Source organism: Cherax quadricarinatus, chromosome 36, assembly GCF_038502225.1.
Source record: "Cherax quadricarinatus isolate ZL_2023a chromosome 36, ASM3850222v1, whole genome shotgun sequence".
NCBI classification, from domain to species: domain Eukaryota; kingdom Metazoa; phylum Arthropoda; class Malacostraca; order Decapoda; family Parastacidae; genus Cherax; species Cherax quadricarinatus.
The window spans coordinates 22,999,432-23,026,260 of NC_091327.1; the positions used below are offsets into that span (position 1 = coordinate 22,999,432).

Below are 26,829 nucleotides of genomic sequence, written 5' to 3' on the forward strand. Positions count from 1 at the left end.
TGGTTATCATGTTGGCAACACATGCTATAATATGTTTAGCTATATGAAAGGCTTGCTGCTACTGCCAACACTCACTAAAGAGATTCATGATGAATATGTCTAAATTTAATTTTCAAACCTAGCAAGTTTGTACACCTTGTCTTTTCCTAAGGTAGACCAATCAATACAGAATTTCTTAGCAGAATCATAACAACTAGTCACTCATAGATCAAATGGCAGCACCAACATTTCCCAAATGAAGAACTCTGAGTTGATTCCAGCATGACTTGTAATGCTGGGCACCTATCCTTACACCTCTTGCTTGTCAGGTGACTGCTGTGGGTTGCACCTTTGGAAAGAGGATCAAAGGACCCCAATGGAAATAAACCTTTAGATTAATAAACTGAATCGAACTGTCATCGTGTGATAAATGGTTTAAAACGGACAACTTGCATAAGTGTCTCAATCCTGAACTGTCATCAGCTAAGTAATTAGGAAGACACTAAAACCATGTACCATACTACAAACTAGGTGTAAAAATCAGAACTAGTGACCCACATTGTTTCTCCAGGGCACAGAAATAATCATGACCCACTGTATACTACACTACCTGTCCTTGAATACATCCTTCTGAAAAGTGAAACACGTGTGCAACATCTGGGTATCTTCATTGTAGACATTTTGCCATCCAGTGGCTTTATCACTACAGATTCTAGGACATAGTTTGAAGACAGTAGAACAATATACAAAAGATGAAGTAATCAGTCCCTCAGCCTTGGAGTTGGTGTTCTTCACACCAACTCCAAGGCTGAGGGTCTGATCACCTCATCTTTTGTATGTTCTACTGTCTTCAAATTACATCCTAGAATCTGTATTGATAAAGTCACTGGATGGTGAAACGTCTACAATAAAGATACCCAGATGTTGCACGTGTGTCTCAGTTTTCATCTTGTCGGTATTGTATTGTTGTGCTTGGGGATCAACTGCAGCAACACACCTAAAGCCAATAATAACCCAACAAAAAGCTGCAGTAAGAATAATCACTAAATCCCATCCTTGGCAACACACCCCCCCACTCTTCATAGATCTAAACTTGCTCCCAGTTCAGTACATCCACACTTACTACTGTGCAATCTATATCTACAGGGCCTTAAACTCTAATATCAACCTTGACCTAAAACGCTTTCTTGATAGTTGTGAGAGAACCCACAGGCATAACACCAGACACAAACATCTCTACGACATTCCCCGTGTCCGACTAAACCTTTACAAAAATTCAATGTATGTCAAAGGCCCTAAAATCTGGAATACCCTACCTGAGAACTCTAGAACTGCAGACACATTCATCACCTTCAAAACTACCATTAGAAAACATCTTATCTCCCTGATACACCCCGTCAACTAACTACACGAATACCACCTGGTGGTTCACACTTACACTCACTCACTCATTTGACCATAAACGGAAATATTAATCTCAGTCTTAAAATAATGAATCCTGTGATACTCCAATACTGAAACTATGTACTGTGCCAAAACAAAAGCATTCACATTGCTAAACTCACAAACTAGTATTTAGTCACTTAGCCATAATACCAACTTACCTCATAATTTGTAATATTTTACAATTAAGAATAAAACTAAGTATGCCCGAAATGCCTAGCCATGCTAAGCTTTCTAGTGGTACACTCTGTAATCACAATTTTACTACATGTAAACCAAACAATAACCAAATTTCTGTAAACTCAGCATTGTAATCCTTATAGAGAATAAACTTTGAATTTGAATTTGAATTCTTGTAGAATGCATCCTTTTGTTGAAAATACTATTTTTGCAAATTAACAAAGGCATACCTCCAAAGGAGGTGCCCTGGTGCCTAGCCTCCCTTTCCTTGGATCAGACCTGATAGCCGGGGGTCTCCCAGGCTCTGTTCCACCATAATGAGTTCAGAGGAGCTCCTCCCCATGACCACAACAATAATAACAGCATAAGCATAGCTAGGTTATGAATTCTTGAATTGGTGTTTCCTTGCTTACAGCCTCTATTAAAGTAGATAACTGGAATTAACCACCATACCCACAATCTACATTTTTCTGGTTAAGGTAGAATACACTTGATTCAGGCTCACTATATATGATTTTATAGATTCAATGTACATATGTAAAGGATCTGCCTAGTATGGGCCAACAGGCCTGCTGCAGTGCTCCTCTTTTCTTATGTTCTTATGTTAAAAAGACTGAAGTACACATGCAACAGCTACAGATATACACTGGTGGTAAATTATTTAAATTTAGACTAAATTCCATCAAAGAATCAAAATTAAGTGACTTGGATACTGAGGGTATTTAGCCAAGAAAGAACTTTAAAATAATGGATTAAAATTAGATAAATTACTTAATTATTACTGTAAAGTAAAAGGACATAAGTGCAACTTTACATATTGTCGGTAATTCTACCAACTTTATTAATTATTATTATTATTATTACAATCAAAACTAAGCACTAAACCCACAAGGGTCACCAGCACTGCATAAATTACTCAAAAAAAGGGTGTAGGAAAGTACTACTGGCTTAGCAATAATGGCACCAATGATTGACTACTTTGTCATTTGCCACCTTACTTGTTCAATGTATTACTGTACTTAATTACACAAGAAGTCCTAGATAAGAGAGATAAGATAATGCTATCTCTAGTTTTTAAGTAGTTTGTAAGTCTTATGATTAGTTACTCGAAATGCATTGAATAAATCAAATTTTCATTTCTTTTTATGCTGTAAAAAGAGAATGTAGTATACATGTATTAAGTATGCAAAAGTATTTCGGGTAATCTAACCAGAAAGTGGCTTCTTTTGTGCCTACTATTTTACTTATGTTTGTACCCATGTGTCTATATTTATGTTCATAGAAAAACAGCATTATCATCATCATGAGTAGTGGCACTAACTTTAAAAAAATGTTACACAAAACATGAACGAGAAGAGTTGGATTTGACTGGGGCCTGTAGAGCATAGTATAATAATAAGATATTATCTCCTTTATAGTATAATAATAATATGGTTTTAAAAGGATCCCAATGTAAATAAGTCACTTTGACTTTTTTTGGGGTTATCCTAGGTTAAGATAAGATAAGATTTCGTTCGGATTTTTAACCCCAGAGGGTTAGCCACCCAGGATAACCCAAGAAAGTCAGTGCGTCATCGAGGACTGTCTAACTTATTTCCATTGGGGTCCTTTATCTTGTCCCCCAGGATGCGACCCACACCAGTCGACTAACACCCAGGTACCTATTTGCTGCTATGTGAACAGGACAATAGGTGTAAGGAAACGTGTCGAAATGTTTCCACCCGCCGGGAATCGAACCCGGGCCCTCCGTATGTGAAGCGGGAGCTTTAGCCACCAGGCCACACATATGCTACGTATGATTAATCTACGTAACTGTATTTGTATATACCTGAATAAATTTACTTACTTAGGGTTGTTGAAGCCTAGGTTCTGGGTGGCTTTGAGAACAGACTGGACAAATGAGTGGAAGGGGGTTGAATGTAAGGACCTGCCAAGTATAAGCCAGTAGGCGTGCTGCAGTGTTCCTCCGGTCTTTGTTATGTTGGCTCATATCTTCTTTCAACAACGCCTAGGAAAATGGAAGTAGATTCAATTCAAGAAAAAGGGGAAGTTAGATTCAATTCCTTGCATCAAGAGCCACTCACCGGTACCAAAGGACCTTCCTTGCGGAGAAACAAAAAGAACTAATTAACACAACATAGCTAAAAGCTGACTACGAGGCTGGTGTTGTTGTTGGGTGTTAAGGGAGGAGCTGCCTCCAGGAGCTGGTTCCAGGAGCTGCCTCCAGGAGCTGGTTCCAGGAGCTGCCTCCAGGAGCTGGTTCCAGGAGCTGCCTCCAGGAGCTGCCGGGATGAATAAGATACATGAAATGTAGATAAATGGTTCAGAGAACCGACAAGTGGTAAATTTGACACATGTGCAACATTTAGGTATCTTTACTGAGGAAACGTTTGGCCACACAGTGGCATAATCAGTCCCATTCAAAAAAGGATGGTGACTTATTTTGCTTCAGACAAACTGAAGCAAAATAAGTCCCCGGGGCCCGACGAGTTGTTTTCCAGGGTACTTAAGGAATGCAAAATGGAACTCAGTCAGTGGTAACCTGTACTTAGCAGTGGTGACCTGTACCTAGCAATGGTGACCTGTACCTAGCAGTGGTTACCTGTACTTAGCTCTGTGAAGACTTGTTTGTGTGTTCTCTGTGAATCTGAACCAAGATGCCCTCTCTTGAGCAACTCTACCAGGAGCTAATTATTATTATAATCAAGGGGGAAGCGCTAAACCCGGAGAATTATACAGCGCCTGGGGGGAGGGTGGAAGGCATTCAGGCTTAATTCGGGGAACTGGAGCACAGATCCAATTCCCTAAATCAAGAGCCCCTCACCAACATCAAGGAACCTTCCTTGAGGGGCCCAGCAGCTAAAAGAGGAGCTTAGGGTTGCTAAGCTGGAGATACGGCAATTAACGGAGAACAAGAGGATTCGTAGTAATCCTTCTGTTGTGAGTCCTCAGGTTAAGAGGGGAACCTGGTCAGTGGCTGGGCAACATGGAACCAAGCTGAGGATCAAGAAGACTCCTGGAGAGGCAGAAACAACAAAGAACCAGAAGACTACTGTGGAAACTTCCAACCCATTTTCGGTGCTACCTGATGCATGTGGGTTGTCTACTTGGAACGTCACAACAAGTACCAAGGCAGCATTGGCAGACATGAGTGAGACATCCCTTGAAACCCCAACGAAGACCATCGAGAACGTCACGATGAATTCCACAAGTGAAGGTAAGAACATTGTTTTAGTTGGAGACAGTCAGGTTAAGTTTATGGATAGGGCCTTTTGTCTTAGGGACAGGAAGAGGAGGCACAGGGTATGTTTTTCTGGGGCTGGGATGGGGGATATTGTTAGCCGTCTGGACATCATGAAAGGTAATTGGAACAATCATATTATCTGCCTCGGTGCGGGAGGCAACGATGTTGGCAGACGTAGGAGTGAGGACCTGATTAGCAGGTATAGGTCAGTAGATTTAAATACCTTACCACCCTTTGTATACAAAAAAGCTTCCCAAGTACTGTCACCAATTATTGCAACACTCTTTAACAAATCCATCGAATCCTCTACCTTCCTCACAATTCTCAAAATAGTGAGGGTCACCCTGATACATAAAGGAGGAGATCAAGCAGACCTGAATAACTATACACCAATATCCAACTTACCCCTTCTCTCTAAAATCTTTGAAAATTAATTCATAAGCGAATCTATTCCTACCTCATCTCCCACAACATACTTGTGGAAATTATTTAATTTCCGAAGCTATAGTGCCTAATAAGTGTTTAATGTGTTGACTTGGGTCAAAATGTATTTGTATTTTGAATGGAACCAACTGGGTTCCCGCTGCGCCTGCGCAGATGTGCGGGGGTATAGGTCGAACAGGGGCACGGGGAGGCGGGAGTGTTTTGAATGTAGTGAGGAGGCTGGGAAAGCATGGAACCAGGAAATTGGCGTTCACGACGGCCTAAGGATTAATATAGGCCTCCTTTCATAATAGGAAGTGTCGTAACTGTTCCTGGTGGAGAGTGAGGGAACGTGATTCACGGGACCACCGTAATAAGGTGGTAAAATTAGTGAATAATGGTTCGACCTGGTGTGACTGGTGCGCGGCCATGGTGTGTGTCCAGGGGAAATACCCGTGAGTTAATCCTCACTCATCGGCCTCAGATCTTAATGGAGTGACCTCTAATGTGTATAATAATTATGAGACGTTAAATCGTCTTGTGAATGGTAATGTAATCAGTGATAATAACATTAAGTTAAGAGAATGCGGGATGTGAAATAGATCGCTCTGCTCCGAGTGCACGTGTGATTCTCGTACCGAGGATAGTGCAGTTTGATGGAATCACGACTTCTAAACCAGGACAAACCAACGGATACCTCGTCCTGCTGGAATAAGAACCGTGTCAGTGTAACAGGACATCGAAATGAGATGGTGAATGGAGGAAATAAGGAGTATCAATCACCCACAGTTAAGTAACCCTTCTAGTTATAGCAGACTTATACTGGCCAGTTGGGTATGTTGTAATTGGATAGGTTATGGGTGATCCAGCTACATCAAGTGACCACCAGAGAATATCTAGTAAGTGGTGAGATTATGTACAAGTGTTTTCCCTTGATGGATATATCCATGTGTAACCTACCCCACCCCCCCTTCATTCAGTTACACTAATATCATCTATACAGTCCACAACTAATTAGTAGCACCGTACTTGTGGGTGCTATCCAATCCATACTGGTCTCGGATAGATATGGATAAGATTGTGAGGTCAAAGGAACCACCTGCCGTGACCAGAGGTGGTTAAGTTTTCTCACATGTCTACACGGGGTGACTACGGTAAACAATATGGTTGTCTCCCAGTGAGATGACTTGTATGTATATAAGGTTGAGGTACATAAAGGTAATCACTCCTATAAAATTTTCCATATCTGCCCGCTGGTCCTTCCTGAACCGGATGCAGTCAGTGAAAAATTAATTGAATTAATTACTAAATAATTAAGTGACTGATTGAAGAAAGTGGGTATAGGGTACACAAATTTAATCGGTCGTGTGGTGGATGATAATTAGCCCAATTAATTACTAGCACATGGGTGGCTAGGATTTATACAAGAGTAAAGTGCAAGAATTACTCTCACAAGGTGTCTACTTAAGTTGTATAATTGGTGATTATTAATTCCCTAACCATGGCTGGGTCTGAGGAAGTTAGTGTGGCTGGCAAGTCCATGGATGCCAAAGCAAAGAAAGCATCACTACAAGCTCGGAAGGGTCATGTTACTAAATCATACAACAAGTGTATGGAGTTAATGAGACAAGAAACGGTAAACCCTGATGAACTAAAGCTACACCTAGATGCCTTAGAAAATAGATATGAGTCATATAGATTGTGGTATAAGGACTGTGAGAGCGATCTTCTGGTGAATTGTGCAGATGATGCTTAAAGGGAGCGGCTGCTGGATCAATATTATAAAGGAAGGAAAAAAAACTGGCAGGAAATGGCAGAAATCGTACACCAAATCCAGTCATTCCTGGAGTGGAACCACAATTCTGGCCACAAAATAGAGCGAAACACCAACGTCAAAGACCTGGGAGTGATTATGTCGGAGGATCTCACCTTCAAGGACCATAACATTGTATCAATCGCATCTGCTAGAAAAATGACAGGATGGATAATGAGAACCTTCAAAACTAGGGAGGCCAAGCCCATGATGACACTCTTCAGGTCACTTGTTCTATCAAGGCTGGAATATTGCTGCACTCTAACAGCACCTTTCAAGGCAGGTGAAATTGCCGACCTAGAAAATGTACAGAGAACTTTCACGGCACGCATAACGGAGATAAAACACCTCAATTACTGGGAGCGCTTGAGGTTTCTAAACCTGTATTCCCTGGAACGCAGGAGGGAGAGATACATGATTATATACACCTGGAAAATCCTAGAGGGACTAGTACCGAACTTGCACACGAAAATCACTCACTACGAAAGCAAAAGACTTGGCAGACGATGCACCATCCCCCCAATGAAAAGCAGGGGTGTCACTAGCACGTTAAGAGACCATACAATAAGTGTCAGGGGCCCGAGACTGTTCAACTGCCTCCCAGCACACATAAGGGGGATTACCAACAGACCCCTGGCAGTCTTCAAGCTGGCACTGGACAAGCACCTAAAGTCAGTTCCTGATCAGCCGGGCTGTGCTCGTACGTTGGTTTGCGTGCAGCCAGCAGCAACAGCCTGGTTGATCAGGCGCTGATCCACCAGGAGGCCTGGTCACAGACCGGGCCGCGGGGGCGTTGACCCCCGAAACTCTCTCCAGGTAAACTCCAGGTAAACAGTCGATGGCCTCCACTCCAAACCAACAGATACAGATATTAATGCCGGAAAAAAATCCCCCCCCCAGTACCAACAATACCACCAGTCCGATAACATTCTTCTTTGCAAATATACAGGGTCTAAAGCCAGCAACAAACAACAAAATACCTTTCATCCGTGGACTGCTTGCAGAGGCAAAGGCAATGTTCGCGGCTTTCACTGAGACCCACATAAAGGATCACTTGGACAACGAAATATGGATTCCAGGTTACAACCTATACAGATGTGACAGAGTGAACAGGCAAAAGGGGAGGGTTGGCCTGTACATTGCAGAGTCACTTGTTTGCACAGAACTGCTAAATGCCTCAAATGATGTAGTGGAAGTTTTAGCAGTAAAGATCGAGAACCAAAACCTAGTCATTGTGATAGTCTACAAGCCTCCGGATGCAACATCCCAGCAATTCCAGGAACAGCTGTTAAAAATTGACCACTGTCTGGAAAACCTTCCAGCTCCTGCACCCAACATCTTGCTCCTGGGGGATTTCAACTTAAGGCACCTAAAATGGAGGAATATAGCAAATAATATTGTTGCAGTAATAACACCAGGAGGCAGCTCTGATGAAAACTCACACTCACGCGAGCTTTTAAATCTCTGCACAAAATTCAATTTAAACCAGCAAATAATAGAGCCTACTAGACTGGAGAATACACTAGACCTCATCTTCACTAACAATGATGATCTGATAAGAAATGTCACCATATCAAAAACAATATACTCAGATCACAACATAATTGAGGTTCAGTCATGTATGCACTGAGCCCCAGACCGACATAATGAGATTAGTCACGAGGGAGCATTCACCAAATTCAACTTCAATAACAAAAACATAAAGTGGGACCAAGTAAACCAAGTCCTAACCGATATAAGCTGGGAAGATATACTAAGCAACACAGACCCCAACTTATGCCTAGAACAGATTAACTCGGTGGCACTCGATGTATGCACAAGGCTTATTCCTCTAAGAAAAAGGAGGAGTAGATGTAAAACAGAAAGAGACAGGCGCTCCCTTTACAGGCGACGGAAAAGAATAACAGAGCGGCTAAAAGAGGTCAATATATCTGAAATGCGTAGGGAGACACTGGTTAGAGAAATAGCAAACATCGAACTTAAGCTAAAAGAATCTTTTAGGAGTCAGGAATCGCGGGAAGAACTAAAAGCCATAAATGAAATCAAAAGAAACCCAAAGTATTTCTTCTCCTATGCCAAATCAAAATCGAGAACAACGTCCAGTATTGGGCCCCTACTTAAACAAGATGGGTCCTACACAGGTGACAGCAAGGAAATGAGTGAGCTACTCAAGTCCCAATATGACTCAGTTTTTAGCAAGCCGCTAACCAGACTGAGAGTCGAAGATCAAAATTATTTTTTTATGAGAGAGCCACAAAATTTGATTAACACAAGCCTATCCGATGTTATCCTGACGCCAAATGACTTCGAACAGGCGATAAATGACATGCCCATGCACTCTGCCCCAGGGCCAGACTCATGGAACTCTGTGTTCATCAAGAACTGCAAGAAGCCCCTATCACGAGCCTTTTCCATCCTATGGAGAGGGAGCATGGACACGGGGGTCGTCCCACAGTTACTAAAAACAACAGACATAGCCCCACTCCACAAAGGAGGCAGTAAAGCAACAGCAAAGAACTACAGACCAATAGCACTAACATCCCATATCATAAAAATCTTTGAAAGGGTCCTAAGAAGCAAGATCACCACCCATCTAGAAACCCATCAGTTACACAACCCAGGGCAACATGGGTTTAGAACAGGTCGCTCCTGTCTGTCTCAACTATTGGATCACTACGACAAGGTCCTAAATGCACTAGAAGACAAAAAGAATGCAGATGTAATATATACAGACTTTGCAAAAGCCTTCGACAAGTGTGACCATGGCGTAATAGCGCACAAAATGCGTGCTAAAGGAATAACAGGAAAAGTCAGTCGATGGATCTATAATTTCCTCACTAACAGAACACAGAGAGTAGTCGTCAACAGAGTAAAGTCCGAGTCAGGCACGGTGAAAAGCTCTGTTCCACAAGGCACAGTACTCGCTCCCATCTTGTTCCTCATCCTCATATCCGACATAGACAAGGATGTCAGCCACAGCACCGTGTCTTCCTTTGAAGATGACACCCGAATCTGCATGACAGTGTCTTCCATTGCAGACACTGCAAGGCTCCAGGCGGACATCAACCAAATCTTTCAGTGGGCTGCAGAAAACAATATGAAGTTCAACGATGAGAAATTTCAATTACTCAGATATGGTAAACATGAGGAAATTAAATCTTCATCAGAGTACAAAACAAATTCTGGCCACAAAATAGAGCGAAACACCAACGTCAAAGACCTGGGAGTGATCATGTCGGAGGATCTCACCTTCAAGGACCATAACATTGTATCAATCGCATCTGCTAGAAAAATGACAGGATGGTTAGTTAGTTTAATATGTTTATTATGCACCCCATACCCATCCTGTGGGCGGTAGTCAAAAGATTACAGAGGTACATAATTGGTCCAGGGACTGGGCCTCAAAGTTTTGATAGCTGAGCAAGTTACAGGATGGATAATGAGAACCTTCAAAACTAGGGAGGCCAAGCCCATGATGACACTCTTCAGGTCACTTGTTCTACCTAGGCTGGAATATTGCTGCACACTAACAGCACCTTTCAAGGCAGGTGAAATTGCCGACCTAGAAAATGTACAGAGAACTTTCACGGTGCGCATAACGGAGATAAAACACCTCAATTACTGGGAGCGCTTGAGGTTCCTAAACCTGTATTCCCTGGAACGCAGGAGGGAGAGATACATGATTATATACACCTGGAAAATCCTAGAGGGACTAGTACCGAACTTGCACACGAAAATCACTCACTATGAAAGCAAAAGACTTGGCAGACGATGCACCATCCCCCCAATGAAAAGCAGGGGTGTCACTAGCACGTCAAGAGACCATACAATAAGTGTCAGGGGCCCGAGACTGTTCAACTGCCTCCCAGCACACATAAGGGGGATTACCAACAGACCCCTGGCAGTCTTCAAGCTGGCACTGGACAAGCACCTAAAGTCAGTTCCTGATCAGCCGGGCTGTGGCTCGTACGTTGGTTTGCGTGCAGCCAGCAGCAACAGCCTGGTTGATCAGGCTCTGATCCACCAGGAGGCCTGGTCACAGACCGGGCCGCGGGGGCGTTGACCCCCGGAACTCTCTCCAGGTAAACTCCAGGTATCTATTACCTAAAGCATCTAAATACAATTTTAAATCATCAGTATTCACAGTTTCTTGATTCATTAATTCCAAACATTTATTATATGCCTTGGTTAAATGACCCTTTCTAGCTTGCAATGATGCTTTTTTTGCTCTATATTCCATATGTTTGTCTTCTATATTAATTTCCTCATTTTCAGACATGATGCAATGTATTAAATTCAACTTAGTAACACTGATTATGTACTAATTATGCACTTTATAAAGGTGAATAGTACAACTTACCTTTTGAATAAATCCTATCTACCTGAGCTTAGCAATTACATGTAAGAAAATTATATAAATTTTAAATGTACATTAATACAAACCTTTAGCCAGCCCTGGCTTATCAAAATTAATATTATACAAATTAATAAATCCTTGCCAGAATTTGGCATAGCAAAATTAATATTATACACATTAATATTAGTTACACTTGGCTTATCAATTACACGTACACTGATATAAATCTTGGCCAGAATTATCTTATCAAATTAATATTATACAAATACATTAATATAAATCCTAGCCACTTTGGCTTTGCAAAATTAATATACACATTAATATAATTAGCTACACTTGGCTTATGAATTACGCATACACTTATACACATTAATATAATCTTTAGCCACACTTGACTTATCCAAATTAATATTGTAATAATTATAATCCACTACACATTAAGTAAATTTGTGAACTTAACATCCACCTCCTTCTGTCATTTCACATATAATTATTAAGTAATTAACTAATTAATGACTTCACTAATTACCTCCAGTTCAAGAAGGACCAACGGGCAAATTAAATGTGGAAAATTGCATTTATCTGAATGTATCATTATGTACATAACAATAAATGAACATAGATAATTATTATTTATCAGTTAGACAAGTAGGAATTTGGGACACCTAGGTCGCAAAAATGTCCCCCTTCGATACCTACCACTGTCATATCCATAAGTTGCTCTGGACCCAGGGCTGGATTACTGCATAGGCAGACTGGGCAGCTGCAGCAAGCAACAACAAGGCTGCTCCTATATCTTGCCGTCCCCTAGGCCTATCCGAACTCCAGTGATGGCCAAATTTGCAAGTACTGCTGCAACAACATGCAAGGAACCTATAGTGACATAAAAACTGACGGTGACGACAACGAAATGGACTAAATATGACAAAAGAGGGACCGGCATTCAAGTACCAGACCTGCTGCCAGACGTGAACCAGACACGAGACGTTTTCCACTACAATGAAATAACTGACCTCCATATCAACTGCACCAGTGTTTAACGGGAAGACAACATGGCAGAAAACCTGATCAACTAAATCTCCAAGGAAATGACAGGTCTGTAGGACTTTTTTCTTCAGTGCCAAACGAGGGAAAGAATTGAGCATTTAAACATGGCTGACCGGCATCCAAACAGCCGCTACTGCCAGACGTACAACTAGCGAAGTGAAATTCTCATCTTTACTGACGTTCATCTGTTGACAGTAGCATCATATCTGTACCACCATCATATCACCTGTACCAGTGCTAACGAGAGGGAAACACAGGAGACATCGTCAAATCAACAGTACAAAACTCCAAGGTTATAGGTCGGATATCCCTCAGTGCCAGTCGTGAGAAAGAAGTGAATAGTTAAACAGTCAAGGTTAATGTTTTAGTAGCTGACCTATATTCAGCTGACCAGTGTACAGTGAGAGAATCATAGCAGAAAACGCCAAATATATCTATAAACTCAAGGAAAGTCAGGTTGTAGGTGGCGTTACTCCCCTCAGTGTTTTAAAAATGGCTGAGACAGCAGAACAGGTCAGGCAGTCAACAACACCACACAACCCCCGATAAATGGAATTGAGGGGGATTTGGAAGGATAAAACCATGGATTAAACCTTTCTGGTCTACCAGAATGGAAAGGAGTTAGAAGTTAATTGGGGAAGCCAGACTGTGAAGTGAGATGGGAAGGGGAGTGTGTAATAAGGGTTTAACTGTAAGGGTTGTGTGAAGTTAAGGGAAAAGTGAGCAGTGAAGAGGGTTTTGAAGAGGAAATTTTACTAGTAATTCAGTGGTGATTGCTAAAGTAGATACTAAGTGTACTAGGGACTGGAAAAGAGAAATAAATATTGTATATGAGTAAAAGAGCGAAGAGTGAAAATGGCAGGCATTAGGGGGTACAGGCTGCCATAATTATATTTATATTTCTTCTTCAATTCCATGAAGAAAGAAATCAGTCATGGGGGCTGGAAAAGGTGAATGGAGTAACAGCGCCCTGGACAGTAAAAGCCCAACAGTTGCCATCCTACCAGAAAAGTAAATGTCACTATCGCTGCAAGGTATGGCAACACCGCATACCCAAACTAAAACAGTGGCACACAGCTCTTATTGTAGCGCTCTTAAGTGGTGATATCCAAATTAATCCAGGACCTCAAACTATTGTGCAGAGGCAAAACAGACAGATAAATGACGGTGATAATGACGGTCTAGTAGCTAGGAATGATAACCTTAACTCCATATGTAATGCATACATAGGTCAATGTGAGACAATACAGCCATTATTATCTCAAACACTACCAAACAGGTGCATACACTGTACTAAAGTACGCATGAAAAACAGAAAAGGCACCTTATGTAAAATGTGTAAGGGGTGGGTGCATGATGGATGCATGTACAATTATAGCAACGGTGCCAGAATTCATTTTGTGTGTAACAAATGCACTTTGGCACAGTTACCCTTTAGCAGTGATGACATTGATTTACCTAATTTTAATACAAATGACCCATTGCCATATATTGATGATTATGATTGTTTTATGAAAACAGGCCTTCACTTTATTCATGTCAATGCAAGATCACTTCTTCCTAAATTGGCAGAGATTAGGATTCTAGCTAACAAAATTAGGGCGGCAGTTATAACCATCTCTGAATCTTGGTTGGATGATACGGTGACTGACGACGAGGTCAAAATAGATGGTTACAATATAAAACGCTTAGATAGGAACAGAAAGGGTGGTGGAGTATGTGCCTACATTAGAAATGACTTAGCTTACAACCCAAGACCTGATTTAAATAGCAATAAACTGGAGATTCTATGGTTTGAAGTGCTGCTTCCTAAGACCAAACCCATCTTAGTAGGAACTAGTTACCGCCCTCCTACCCAGGACCAGTTCTTAGAAGACTTTTCCAGAGTCTTGTCCGGAGTTGAAAACAATTGCGAGACAATAATACTGGGCGACTTCAATAACTGTTTTCAGCAGCAAAATAACGGGCTATGCAAAAGGTATAAGCAAATTCTAGGATTAAATAGTTACACTCAACTAATTAATACTCCAACAGACCCCTGGCAGTCTTCAAGCTGGCACTGGACAAGCACCTAAAGTCAGTTCCTGATCAGCCGGGCTGTGGCTCGTATGTTGGTTTGCGTGCAGCCAGCAGCAACAGCCTGGTTGATCAGGCTCTGATCCACCAGGAGGCCTGGTCACAGACCGGGCCGCGGGGGCGTTGACCCCCGGAACTCTCTCCAGGTAAACTCCAGGTCCAGGTAACCCGGATCACACAGTTCTCAGCCACCCTAATTGACCACATACTTTGTAACCGCTCTGAGAACATAGTCAGTCAGGCGTTATTACCACAGGTCTTAGTGATCATTTCATCATTTACTGCACCAGGAAAATCACTAGGGATAGGATAGGCCTACACAGGACAATAAAAATGAGGTCAACTAGAAACTACAGTAAAGAAACACTGGTAAATAGGCTACACAATTGTGACTGGACAGAGATAACAAGTTGCACGGACGTAAACGATGCCTGGGAAAAATTCAAAACAATGTTCACTACCATCCTTGATAATATTGCACCAGTTAAAGAGGTTAGGATTAAACGAAGAACTGAACCCTGGATGACCTGGAGTTTACCTGGAGAGAGTTCCGGGGGTCAACGCCCCCGCGGCCCGGTCTGAGACCAGGCCTCCTGGTGGATCAGAGCCTGATCAACCAGGCTGTTGCTGCTGGCTGCACGCAAACCAACATACGAGCCACAGCCCGGCTGATCCGGAACTGACTTTAGGTGCTTGTCCAGTGCCAGCTTGAAGACTGCCAGGGGTCTGTTGGTAATCCCCCTTATGTGTGCTGGGAGGCAGTTGAACAGTCTCGGGCCCCTGACACTTATTGTATGGTCTCTTAACGTGCTAGTGACACCCCTGCTTTTCATTGGGGGGATGGTGCATCGTCTGCCAAGTCTTTTGCTTTCGTAGTGAGTGATTTTCGTGTGCAAGTTCGGTACTAGTCCCTCTAGGATTTTCCAGGTGTATATAATCATGTATCTCTCCCTCCTGCGTTCCAGGGAATACAGGTTTAGGAACCTCAAGCGCTCCCAATAATTGAGGTGTTTTATCTCCGTTATGCGCGCCGTGAAAGTTCTCTGTACATTTTCTAGGTCGGCAATTTCACCTGCCTTGAAAGGTGCTGTTAGTGTGCAGCAATATTCCAGCCTAGATAGAACAAGTGACCTGAAGAGTGTCATCATGGGCTTGGCCTCCCTAGTTTTGAAGGTTCTCATTATCCATCCTGTCATTTTTCTAGCAGATGCGATTGATACAATGTTATGGTCCTTGAAGGTGAGATCCTCCGACATGATCACTCCCAGGTCTTTGACGTTGGTGTTTCGCTCTATTTTGTGGCCAGAATTTGTTTTGTACTCTGATGAAGATTTAATTTCCTCATGTTTACCATATCTGAGTAATTGAAATTTCTCATCGTTGAACTTCATATTGTTTTCTGCAGCCCACTGAAAGATTTGGTTGATGTCTGCCTGGAGCTTTGCAGTGTCTGCAATGGAAGACACTGTCATGCAGATTCGGGTGTCATCTGCAAAGGAAGACACGGTGCTGTGGCTGACATCCTTGTCTATGTCGGATATAAGGATGAGGAACAAGATGGGAGCGAGTACTGTGCCTTGTGGAACAGAGCTTTTCACCGTAGCTGCCTCGGACTTTACTCTGTTGACGACTACTCTCTGTGTTCTGTTAGTGAGGAAATTATAGATCCATCGACCGACTTGTAGTTCTTTGCTGTTGCTTTACTGCCCCCTTTGTGGAGTGGGGCTATGTCTGTTGTTTTTAGTAACTGTGGGACGACCCCCGTGTCCATGCTCCCTCTCCACAGGATGGAAAAGGCTCGTGATAGGGGCTTCTTGCAGTTCTTGATGAACACAGAGTTCCATGAGTCTGGCCCTGGGGCAGAGTGCATGGGCATGTCATTTATCGCCTGTTCGAAGTCATTTGGCGTCAGGATAACATCGGATAGGCTTGTGTTAATCAAATTTTGTGGCTCTCTCATAAAAAATTCATTTTGATCTTCGACTCTCAGTCTGGTTAGCGGCTTGCTAAAAACTGAGTCATATTGGGACTTGAGTAGCTCACTCATTTCCTTGCTGTCATCTGTGTAGGACCCATCTTGTTTAAGTAGGGGCCCAATACTGGACGTTGTTCTCGATTTTGATTTGGCATAGGAGAAGAAATACTTTGGGTTTCTTTTGATTTCATTTATGGCTTTTAGTTCTTCCCACGATTCCTGACTCCTAAAGGATTCTTTTAGCTTAAGTTCGATGCTTGCTATTTCTCTGACCAGTGTCTCCCTACGCATTTCAGATATATTGACCTCTTTTAGCCGCTGTTATTCTTTTCCGTCGCCTGTAAAGGGAGCGCCTGTCTCTTTCTGTTTTACATCTACTCCTCCTTTTTCTTAGAGGAATAAGCCTTGTGCATACATCGAGTGCCACCGAGTTAATCTGTTCTAGGCATAAGTTGGGGTCTGTGTTGCTTAGTATATCTTCCCAGCTTATATCGGTTAGGACTTGGTTTACTTGGTCCCACTTTATGTTTTTGTTATTGAAGTTGAATTTGGTGAATGCTCCCTCGTGACTAATCTCATTATGTCGGTCTGGGGCTCCGCGCATACATGACTGAACCTCAATTATGTTGTGATCTGAGTATATTGTTTTTGATATGGTGATATTTCTTATCAGATCATCATTGTTAGTGAAGATGAGGTCTAGTGTATTCTCCAGTCTAGTAGGCTCTATTATTTGCAGGTTTAAATTGAATTTTGTGCAGAGATTTAAAAGCTCGCGTGAGTGTGAGTTTTCATCAGAGCTGCCTCCTGGTGTTATTACTGCAACAATATTATTTGCTATATTCCTCCATTTTAGGTGCCTTAAGTTGAAATCCCCCAGGAGCAAGATGTTGGGTGCAGGAGCTGGAAGGTTTTCCAGACAGTGGTCAATTTTTAACAGCTGTTCCTGGAATTGCTGGGATGTTGCATCCGGAGGCTTGTAGACTATCACAATGACTAGGTTTTGGTTCTCGACCTTTACTGCTAAAACTTCCACTACATCATTTGAGGTATTTAGCAGTTCTGTGCAAACAAGTGACTCTGCAATGTACAGGCCAACCCCCCCCCCTTTTGCCTGTTCACTCTGTCACATCTGTATAGGTTGTAACCTGGGATCCATATTTCGTTGTCCAAGTGATCCTTTATGTGGGTCTCAGTGAAAGCCGCGAACAATACTGAGATATTAGATAATATGAAATTCAGAGACCAGCTGCTAAAAAGATTTAAAGCAAACAGACAGGATATTGCAGCACTAAATGAATTCCAAAGGGTGAGGAACAGAGTACAGAGACTTATAAAAGGAGCAAAGGCAAAGCACTACTGCTCAAAAATTGAAGAGTATAAGCATAACCCCAAAAAGCTCTGGCAACAACTAAAACAGTTGGGGTATAGCCATAAGCCAGTAGATAGGTCTAACATAGTACTCACTATCGATAATGAGGTATGCCACGAAACATCTAAGGTGGCAAATTGCTTTAATTCCTACTACACATCTGTTGCATCAACACTAGTAAGTAAACTATCAGCTGCATCAAATACCTTTAACACAGACTCTGATAAGTTTCAAACATACTATACCAATAAAGGGGTAACCCCAAACAGTTGTCAACTAGTAAGTGTATCTCATGACTTTATTCAAAAAGAACTAAGCAGGTTAAACCCAACTAAGAGCACAGGCCCTGATAATATCCCGTCTAAGTTCCTAAAAGATGGTGCTTCTGAACTGTCAATCCCTATTGCTCACATAATAAATCTATCAATCACCACTAATACCGTACCGGAGGGGTTCAAGGAGGCCAGAGTTACTCCTATCTTCAAGAAAAATAGTAGGTCTGATGTAAGCAACTATAGGCCTGTTAGTATACTCAGTATAATATCTAAAATTCTAGAGAGGGCGGTGTATTCTCAAGTAGTTAAGTACCTTAATGACAACAACATTCTCTATAGCTATCAATCGGGCTTTAGAAGATCCTACTCAACCGACACCTCCCTTATTAATCTGATGGATTACCTGAGAACTGAAATGTCAAAGGGGAACCTCATAGGTATGGTAACCTTAGACCTGCAAAAGGCCTTCGATACTGTCAACCACAATATATTATGTAATAAACTTCAAGCTATCGGTATAGGTTCTGTAGACTGGTTTAAGTCCTACCTTAGCAACAGGAGACAAATAGTCAAAATCAACAAAACAGAATCAGAACCCCTGCCGATAACATGTGGAGTTCCCCAAGGTAGTATTCTGGGTCCCTTATTATTCTTATGTTATGTCAATGATATGCCTATCAGTGTCAAGTGCAAACTCCTACTGTATGCAGATGACAGTGCTCTGTTAGTGTCAGGTAAAGACCCACAAGATATTGCTAATGTTTTAACACTGGAACTGGAGTCCTGCAGCAAATGGTTAGTAGACAACAAACTATCATTACACCTAGGGAAAACTGAAGCCATTCTCTTTGGCACGAAACATAAACTGAGAAGGGTAAATAATTTTAATGTTCAATGTAATGGGGAGCCCATCACTTTGGTTTCATCAGTAAAATATTTGGGAATCCCCTTTGACCCATGCATGTCAGGAGAATTAATAGGGAACAGTGTAGTAAAGAAAGCGAATGCCAGACTGAAGTTCCTGTATAGACAAGCACAGTGTCTACCTACTGAGGCTCGCAGGACCCTATGTCTAGCCCTTATACAATGCCATATGGATTACGCTTGCTCTTCTTGGTACTCTGCCTTGACAAAAAAACTGAAAGATAGACTGCAAATCACCCAGAACAAAATCGTAAGATTCATCCTGGGGCTGGGACAAAGAGAACATGTAGGCCAGGATGAATTACAGCAGTTGGATATGCTGAATGTTGAAGACAGAGTAAAACAACTGAAGCTAAAACCTGTTTATAAAATTGCTCACAAACAATGTCCAGAATATCTTGCTGTCAATTTTGTCAAGGTTGGGAACCAAAGCAATCATAGTACTAGGGGGAGAGAGTACAACTTTGTAGTACCCACAGTCATTGGACAGGCTTCAAACACCTTTTATTGTACAAGATAAGATAAGATTTCGTTCGGATTTTTAACCCCGGAGGGTTAGCCACCCAGGATAACCCAAGAAAGTCAGTGCGTCATCGAGGACTGTCTAACTTATTTCCATTGGGGTCCTTAATCTTGTCCCCCAGGATGCGACCCACACCAGTCGACTAACACCCAGGTACCTATTTGCTGCTAGGTGAACAGGACAACAGGTGTAAGGAAACGTGTCGAAATGTTTCCACCCGCCGGGAATCGAACCCGGGCCCTCCGTGTGTGAAGCGGGAGCTTCACACACGGAATGGAACAGACTGCCCGCACATGTCAAAGCCAGTCATAGCATGAACCAGTTCAAGAAGAGTGCCAAAAGATGTCTGATGAATGTAGCTACAGAAAGGGAGGGGAATGATTTTCTATTTTTTAGCTAACATACGTGTAAATTTTACCATATTCCTAGTAATGACCCTCGTATTGTAGATAGTCTTAATGACCTTGGTGTAGTAGATAGTCTTTTTAGTATGATAATAAGATGTTATCTTCATTGTAGAATAATAAGAAAATATTATAACCTTTATATTATAATAATAAGGTAAAAGGACCCCAATGGAAATAAGTCACTCTGTCTGACTTTTTTGGGTTATCCTAGGTTCTCTACACATATGCTGCTATGTATGATAATTCTATGTAACTGTATTTGTGTATACCTGAATAAACTTACTTACTTACTAACTAGGCATTTGCCTAGGGCCCCGCGCATTTGGGGGCCCCGCGGTCCAAGGGGCTCAGCGGCAGCGGCAGCAGCGGCATCCTACCAGCTCTTCTTCATACATACATACATACATACAGAGGTACAAAAAAATACAGGTAAGAGCAGCATGCCAAAGCCACTTATATTCATAGCATTACGGGCTGGCTTAAAATTAACTTAAGATTAACTAAGCAATGATGAAATCAGTGATAAGACATTATTGTAAACAGATAACTATAAAGCACAAATGAGTATTACAAAGACAGGTCATATGGTTGCATGCATTGCTGTTCATTCAGTAGGATGGAGTATTCTGTTAGGTAGTGTATTTAAAAAAATAACAAAGTTAGATTGGGTCCTAGGTTTAACATTTATGTGATATAATTGTGAGTAACATTTTGGATATACAATTTATAAGGTTCAGTTATTCAGTATTTATTTGGTTTTGAGTAAGTGAACTTTGAGAAGAGACTTGAATTTGTAAACAGGTAGTGTTTCTTTTATATTTACAGGTAATGAATTCCAGATTTTAGGGCCTTTTATGTGCATTGAGTTTTTGCATAGCGTGAGATAGACACGAGGAACATCAAAGAGTGATCTGTGCCTTGTGTTATGGACATGTGTTCTGTTGAGGTTGGCAAGATGTTTGAGGGGAGGGTTAATATCAGAGTTAAGTGTTCTATGTATGTAGTAGGTGCAATAATAAGTATGGATGTTTTGTATGGTGAGTAGGTTGAGTGTTTTGAATATTGGTGGAGTGTGTTGCCTGTACTGAGAATTTGTTATTCTAACTGCAGCCTTTTGTTGGGTAATTAGTGGTCTGAGATGGTTAATTGTTGTTGAGCCCCATGCACAAATTCCATAGGTGAGATAGGGGTAAATAGGAGAGTGATAAAGGGCCAGGAGGGCTGACTGTGGAACATAGTACCGTATCTTCGATAGTATGCCTACAGTCTTGGAAATTTTCTTAGAAATTTGTTGTACATGTGTATGAAATTTGAGTCTATTATCGAGGTGGATTCCTAAGAATTTTCCCTCTGTTAGCTTTGTGATAGGTGATCCGTTTATCGTTATGTTAAGAGGTACATCTGTAGCTCTGTTACCAAACTGAATGAAGTAGGTTTTGTCAATGTTTAGTGTAAGTTTGTTAGTCCTCATCCAGGTAGATATTTTCTGTAATTCGGTGTTTACAGTATTGGCTAGCGTGACTGGGCTCGGGTGAGAGAAGACGTATGTAGTGTCATCTGCAAAAAAGTGTGGGTTTGAGTAATTGCGAAGCATTTGGTAGGTCATTTATGTATAGGAGAAAGAGAAGAGGGCCAAGGACACTTCCCTGTGGGACACCAACTGTAATCGGTTGTGCGGAAGAGCTTGCCCCATTTGCGTACACATATTGGCTTCTGTTGCTGAGGTAAGACTTGAGGTAGTTGAGGGAGTGCCCTCTAATACCATAGTGTGACAATTTTACGTGGAGCAAGTCATGGTCAACTGTATCAAAAGCTTTACGTAAGTCAATGAAGATCCCCAGTGGGACTTCTTTTTTCTCTATTGCAGTGTATATATGTTTTAGCATGTGTATAATAACATTAGTATTTTTATTAGGCCTGAATCGCTCATCAAAACTTGTGATGGCCTAAGTGAAAGTTCAACTACATGAACCCACGTAGACCACAAAATGACCCAAGAATACTAAGAATGTAACTCAAATCTTGACAAAAATAGAAGATCTAAGGAAGACAACCCTGCTAACCCAAACACTGCCTCCGCTGCCAGACAACCACTTAACCCAAGCTCCGAGAAAACAAGCCTTCTCCATTGCTACACAGTATCTACTTCAGTGATACTGTGAAAGGATATCGCAGAAGAAACAACATCAGTAATAAAAGAATAACAGCAAGGACCCTAGAACTCAACTTGTCTACCCAGCAGGACGCCGGTGTATCATCAACCCCCCTCACCGCCGCCACCCAGGGAACAACAACAACAACAAACATGGCTGACTTCCCCTCTAACTCCACTCCCTTCAAAGGATTCACCCATGATTACTCAGGTATGATTATTCCTGACAATATCAAGGACTACATCGTTGCTCTAGAAAACGAAATCAAAGATATCAAAGCAACACTCGAGCGACGAGAATCCAAGATAACCAACCTCGAGAACAAGATCCAAAACCTTGAAGAGAAGATTACATCGGGAAGTGTTGACACAGAAAATACTCTGAAAGCAGCTATAGCCAGTCACACCGAACAAATAACTACAATAAATATGAAGGTTGAAGAAGCAATCAAGGACTGGAATCAGAACATGCACACTCGACTTAATGAATACCTTGATTTCCAAGACGACAAAACTGAACAAGATAAGTTGTCTGATGCAGTTATAATAAACAGTCCACACATTCCAAGTGACATAACACAAGCTCATTGCAAAGAAACTGCTGTCAGGATAATACAGGACCACGTACAAGTCATCGTGCAAAACAATGAAATCAAAGAAACACGTTTGTTAGGAAAACCAGGAAGTAAACACAGTATAATGATCAGACTTCATTCATACGATAAAAGAAAGGACCCAATTAAATCAGCAATTACAATGAAAAATGGAGTGTACATAAATGAGTGTCTAACAAGAAAACGTCAAAACCTTCTGTTCAGGCTGAGAAAACTTAAACAGGAAAACAAAATACATCAGTGTTTCACGCAAGATGGGAAAATACTAGTAAGGAAAACATCAACAGGACAACAATATACTATCTCAAACGAACACGATTTCTCTACCTTCCTTAGAAAAGCTGTCATTTCCGTAACAGATTAGATAAGTGCCCTTAATACATATATACGTGTGGTGCATATAGTGTACCTTACTATTATATTGTGCATTATTATTTATTATTTTTTTCATCACAAGCTAATGCTAACTACCTCCAATACTTTTTTACTTCTTTCTTACTGCTATTAATTGCTCATAATTTTATGTTACAAGTCAAATCTTACTCCAAATTAATATTATTCATTGTTCTTACCTGTCCATTTAATTTTGTTTACCACTACTTGTTTTTTTAGTCACTTTTTATTGTGTGTGCAATTAGTGTATATTCCAATTACTTTTTTGCAAGTACCAAAACTATCTTTTGCTAGCTAGTACCAACTACCTCATTTTTTTTTTACTTTTTATTGTGCAATAAACTGCTCAACTTATTTAATATTACAAATCAGATCTTACTCCTAAACCAATATTATTTCATAGTGACTATCTGTCCATTTAACTTGTTTACCATTACTTAATTGTAGTCCCTTATATATTTTTTTTCCTTTATTTTAGCTTTATATAACTACCTTAGCTCATATATTCACAATTGTTAAAATAATCAAGGTGCTATTCTCAGGTGCTAAAGTTAATAAGTTCACTATTTTGCCATTATACTCCAAAGCTCATTTATTTGATTACCACTTTATTGTTCACCACAACTTATATTAGTCCCTTTTATATTATAATTTTATATTATAATTCTAACTTTAAAGAATTACCTTTAAAGTACTACCTACTATCATATTCCCAAGCTCCATTATTTGATCATCACTTTATTTGTTCACCACAAATTATTTTAGTCCCTTTTATATTGTCTCCTTTATTTTAGCTTTAAAAAACTACCTTAGCTCATTATTTTTACATTTGTTAAATAATTCAGGTGCTATTTTTTTTAGCTTTAGAATATTTACTTTATTTTTTACTTAATTCTAACTATAGATTCACTACAAATCTTATGATTACAAGCATTGATCCTGATACCAACCTCTTATTTAATGACTTAAATGATTCAAACAGTTACTGTAATTACTACACAGCAGAACAATCAAAGGCACTTCTCAGAGCCAACAACAACATAACTATCTTTAACTACAATATCAGATCTTTAAGCAAGCATTATGATGACCTCCTAGCATTACTAAATTCCTTGCATGCCAATATGTCCATCATTACACTAACTGAAACCTGGCTAAAGCCTGATACTACAGATGTCTATGCCATTCCTGGTTACACAGCCATACACAACTGTAGGCCATACCAACAGGGGGGTGGCACTGCTATATACTACTCAGACCAACTAGAATGTATCACTAATACTTGCACAAGGGATGAACATGGGGAATATATAATAGCTAAATTCAAATCCAAATACCTACAAAAACCTCTCACAGTGATAAACATCTACAGAGTTCCACAATCAAACATTAGCCAATTTAGTCAAAACCTAGGAAGTATGATAACTGATGCACGCATGAACAAAGATCACTTACTACTCTCAGGTGACTTCAATATAAATCTCCTGCAAGACCAGGACCCACACGTTACTGAATTCACAAACACAATGAGTAACTGCATGTTGCTACCAACAGTAACAAAACCTACAAGAGTTACAGAGACTAGTGTTTCCCTACTTGACCACATCTGGACCAACACCATATCCCCTTTAAAATCAGGCATAATTACAGATAATACCACAGACCACTACCCTACTTTCCTCATAACAACTCTTGGTAAAATACCCCAAGACACTACTAAAGTCACCTTCAGACTTCACAATGAGGCAGCCATTAATAACTTCACAACAGCAGTAACAAACATTGACTGGCACACTGAGCTAGAAATCTATACAGATATTGACGAATGTTTTAATAATTTTCTAAAAAAGACCCAATACCTTTATAACAAGCACTGCCCTAAAAAAACTAAACAGATGATAGCTAAGAGACTGAACAGTCCCTGGCTAGCACCCAGCATTCTCAAATCCATAAATACAAAACACCGATATGAAAAACAGTACAGAATGGGTCACATAACCAGAGACCAAACAAAACGTTACTCGTCAATCCTAACCAGCCTGATAAGAAGGGCAAAAAAATTGTATTATGAGAACAGATTATCCAACTTACGAGGTGATATAAAAAAGACCTGGAAGACCCTATCAGAAATTCTGGGAACAAAAAAGATATCACGACATAGCGAAATAAAATTAGCAAAATCAGATGAACCCCAACTCCCACCAACAGAAACAGCAAACAGACTCAATGATTTCTTCTCCACTATAGGTCAAAACCTTGCCAATAAAATCCCAAGCTCAGATACCCCACCAAATGACTACCTCACTGGCAACTACCCGAACACACTGTTCCTAGCTCCGACTAACCCATACGAAGTCTCCCTTATTATCAACGCACTGAAAAACAAGGCAGGAGATTTAAATACCTTACCACCCTTTATATACAAAAAAGCGTCACAAGTACTATCACCAATCATTGCAACACTCTTTAACAAATCCATTGAATCCTCCACCTTCCCTACAGTTCTCAAAATAGCAAGGGTCACCCCGATCCATAAAGGAGGAGACCAAACAGAGTTGAATAACTATAGGCCAATATCCAATTTACACCCTCTCTCAAAAATCTTCGAAAAATTAATTCATAAACGAATCTACTCCTACCTCATCTCCCAAAACATTCTCAACCCCTGCCAATTTGGATTCAGGCCTAATAAAAATACTAATGATGCTATTATACACATGCTAGAACATATATACACTGCAATAGAGAAAAAAGAAGTCCCACTGGGGATATTCATTGACTTACGTAAAGCTTTTGATACAGTTGACCATGACTTGCTCCACGTAAAATTGTCACACCATGGTATTAGAGGGCACTCCCTCAACTACCTCAAGTCTTACCTCAGCAACAGAAGCCAATATGTGTACGCAAATGGGGCAAGCTCTTCCGCACAACCAATTACAGTTGGTGTCCCACAGGGAAGTGTCCTTGGCCCTCTTCTCTTTCTCCTATACATAAATGACCTACCAAGTGCTTCACAATTACTCAAACCCACACTTTTTGCAGATGACACTACATACGTCTTCTCTCACCCGAGCCCAGTCACGCTAGCCAATACTGTAAACACCGAATTACAGAAAATATCTACCTGGATGAGGACTAACAAACTTACACTAAACATTGACAAAACCTACTTCATTCAGTTTGGTAACAGAGCTACAGATGTACCTCTTAACATAACGATAAACGGATCACCTATCACAAAGCTAACAGAGGGAAAATTCTTAGGAATCCACCTCGATAATAGACTCAAATTTCATACACATGTACAACAAATTTCTAAGAAAATTTCCAAGACTGTAGGCATACTATCGAAGATACGGTACTATGTTCCACAGTCAGCCCTCCTGGCCCTTTATCACTCTCCTATTTACCCCTATCTCACCTATGGAATTTGTGCATGGGGCTCAACAACAATTAACCATCTCAGACCACTAATTACCCAACAAAAGGCTGCAGTTAGAATGATAACAAATTCTCACTACAGGCAACACACTCCACCAATATTCAAAACACTCAACCTACTCACCATACAAAACATCCATACTTATTATTGCACCTATTACATACATAGAACACTTAACTCTGATATT

At 40.8% G+C, this 26,829-nt stretch overlaps 1 protein-coding gene across 4 annotated transcripts in view; it reads right to left on the reverse strand.

Moving 5' to 3' along the window:
- Positions 1-18,604, reverse strand: part of LOC128691377 (alkylated DNA repair protein alkB homolog 8) — a 49,667-nt gene extending 31,063 nt beyond the window's left edge. Inside the window, exons 1-2 of one of the 4 annotated variants that reach the window (XM_070091573.1) lie at positions 18,588-18,604; positions 3,449-3,610 (exon numbers count right to left, since the gene is read on the reverse strand). The gene's annotated coding sequence lies outside the window, so the exon portion shown is untranslated. Of the gene's footprint in view, positions 1-3,448; positions 3,836-18,587 lie in introns of those variants that run through there. The other 3 variants (XM_053780223.2, XM_053780222.2, XM_070091572.1) reach the window with 3 other exon arrangements.
- Between the last annotated feature and the right edge of the window lie 8,225 nt (positions 18,605-26,829).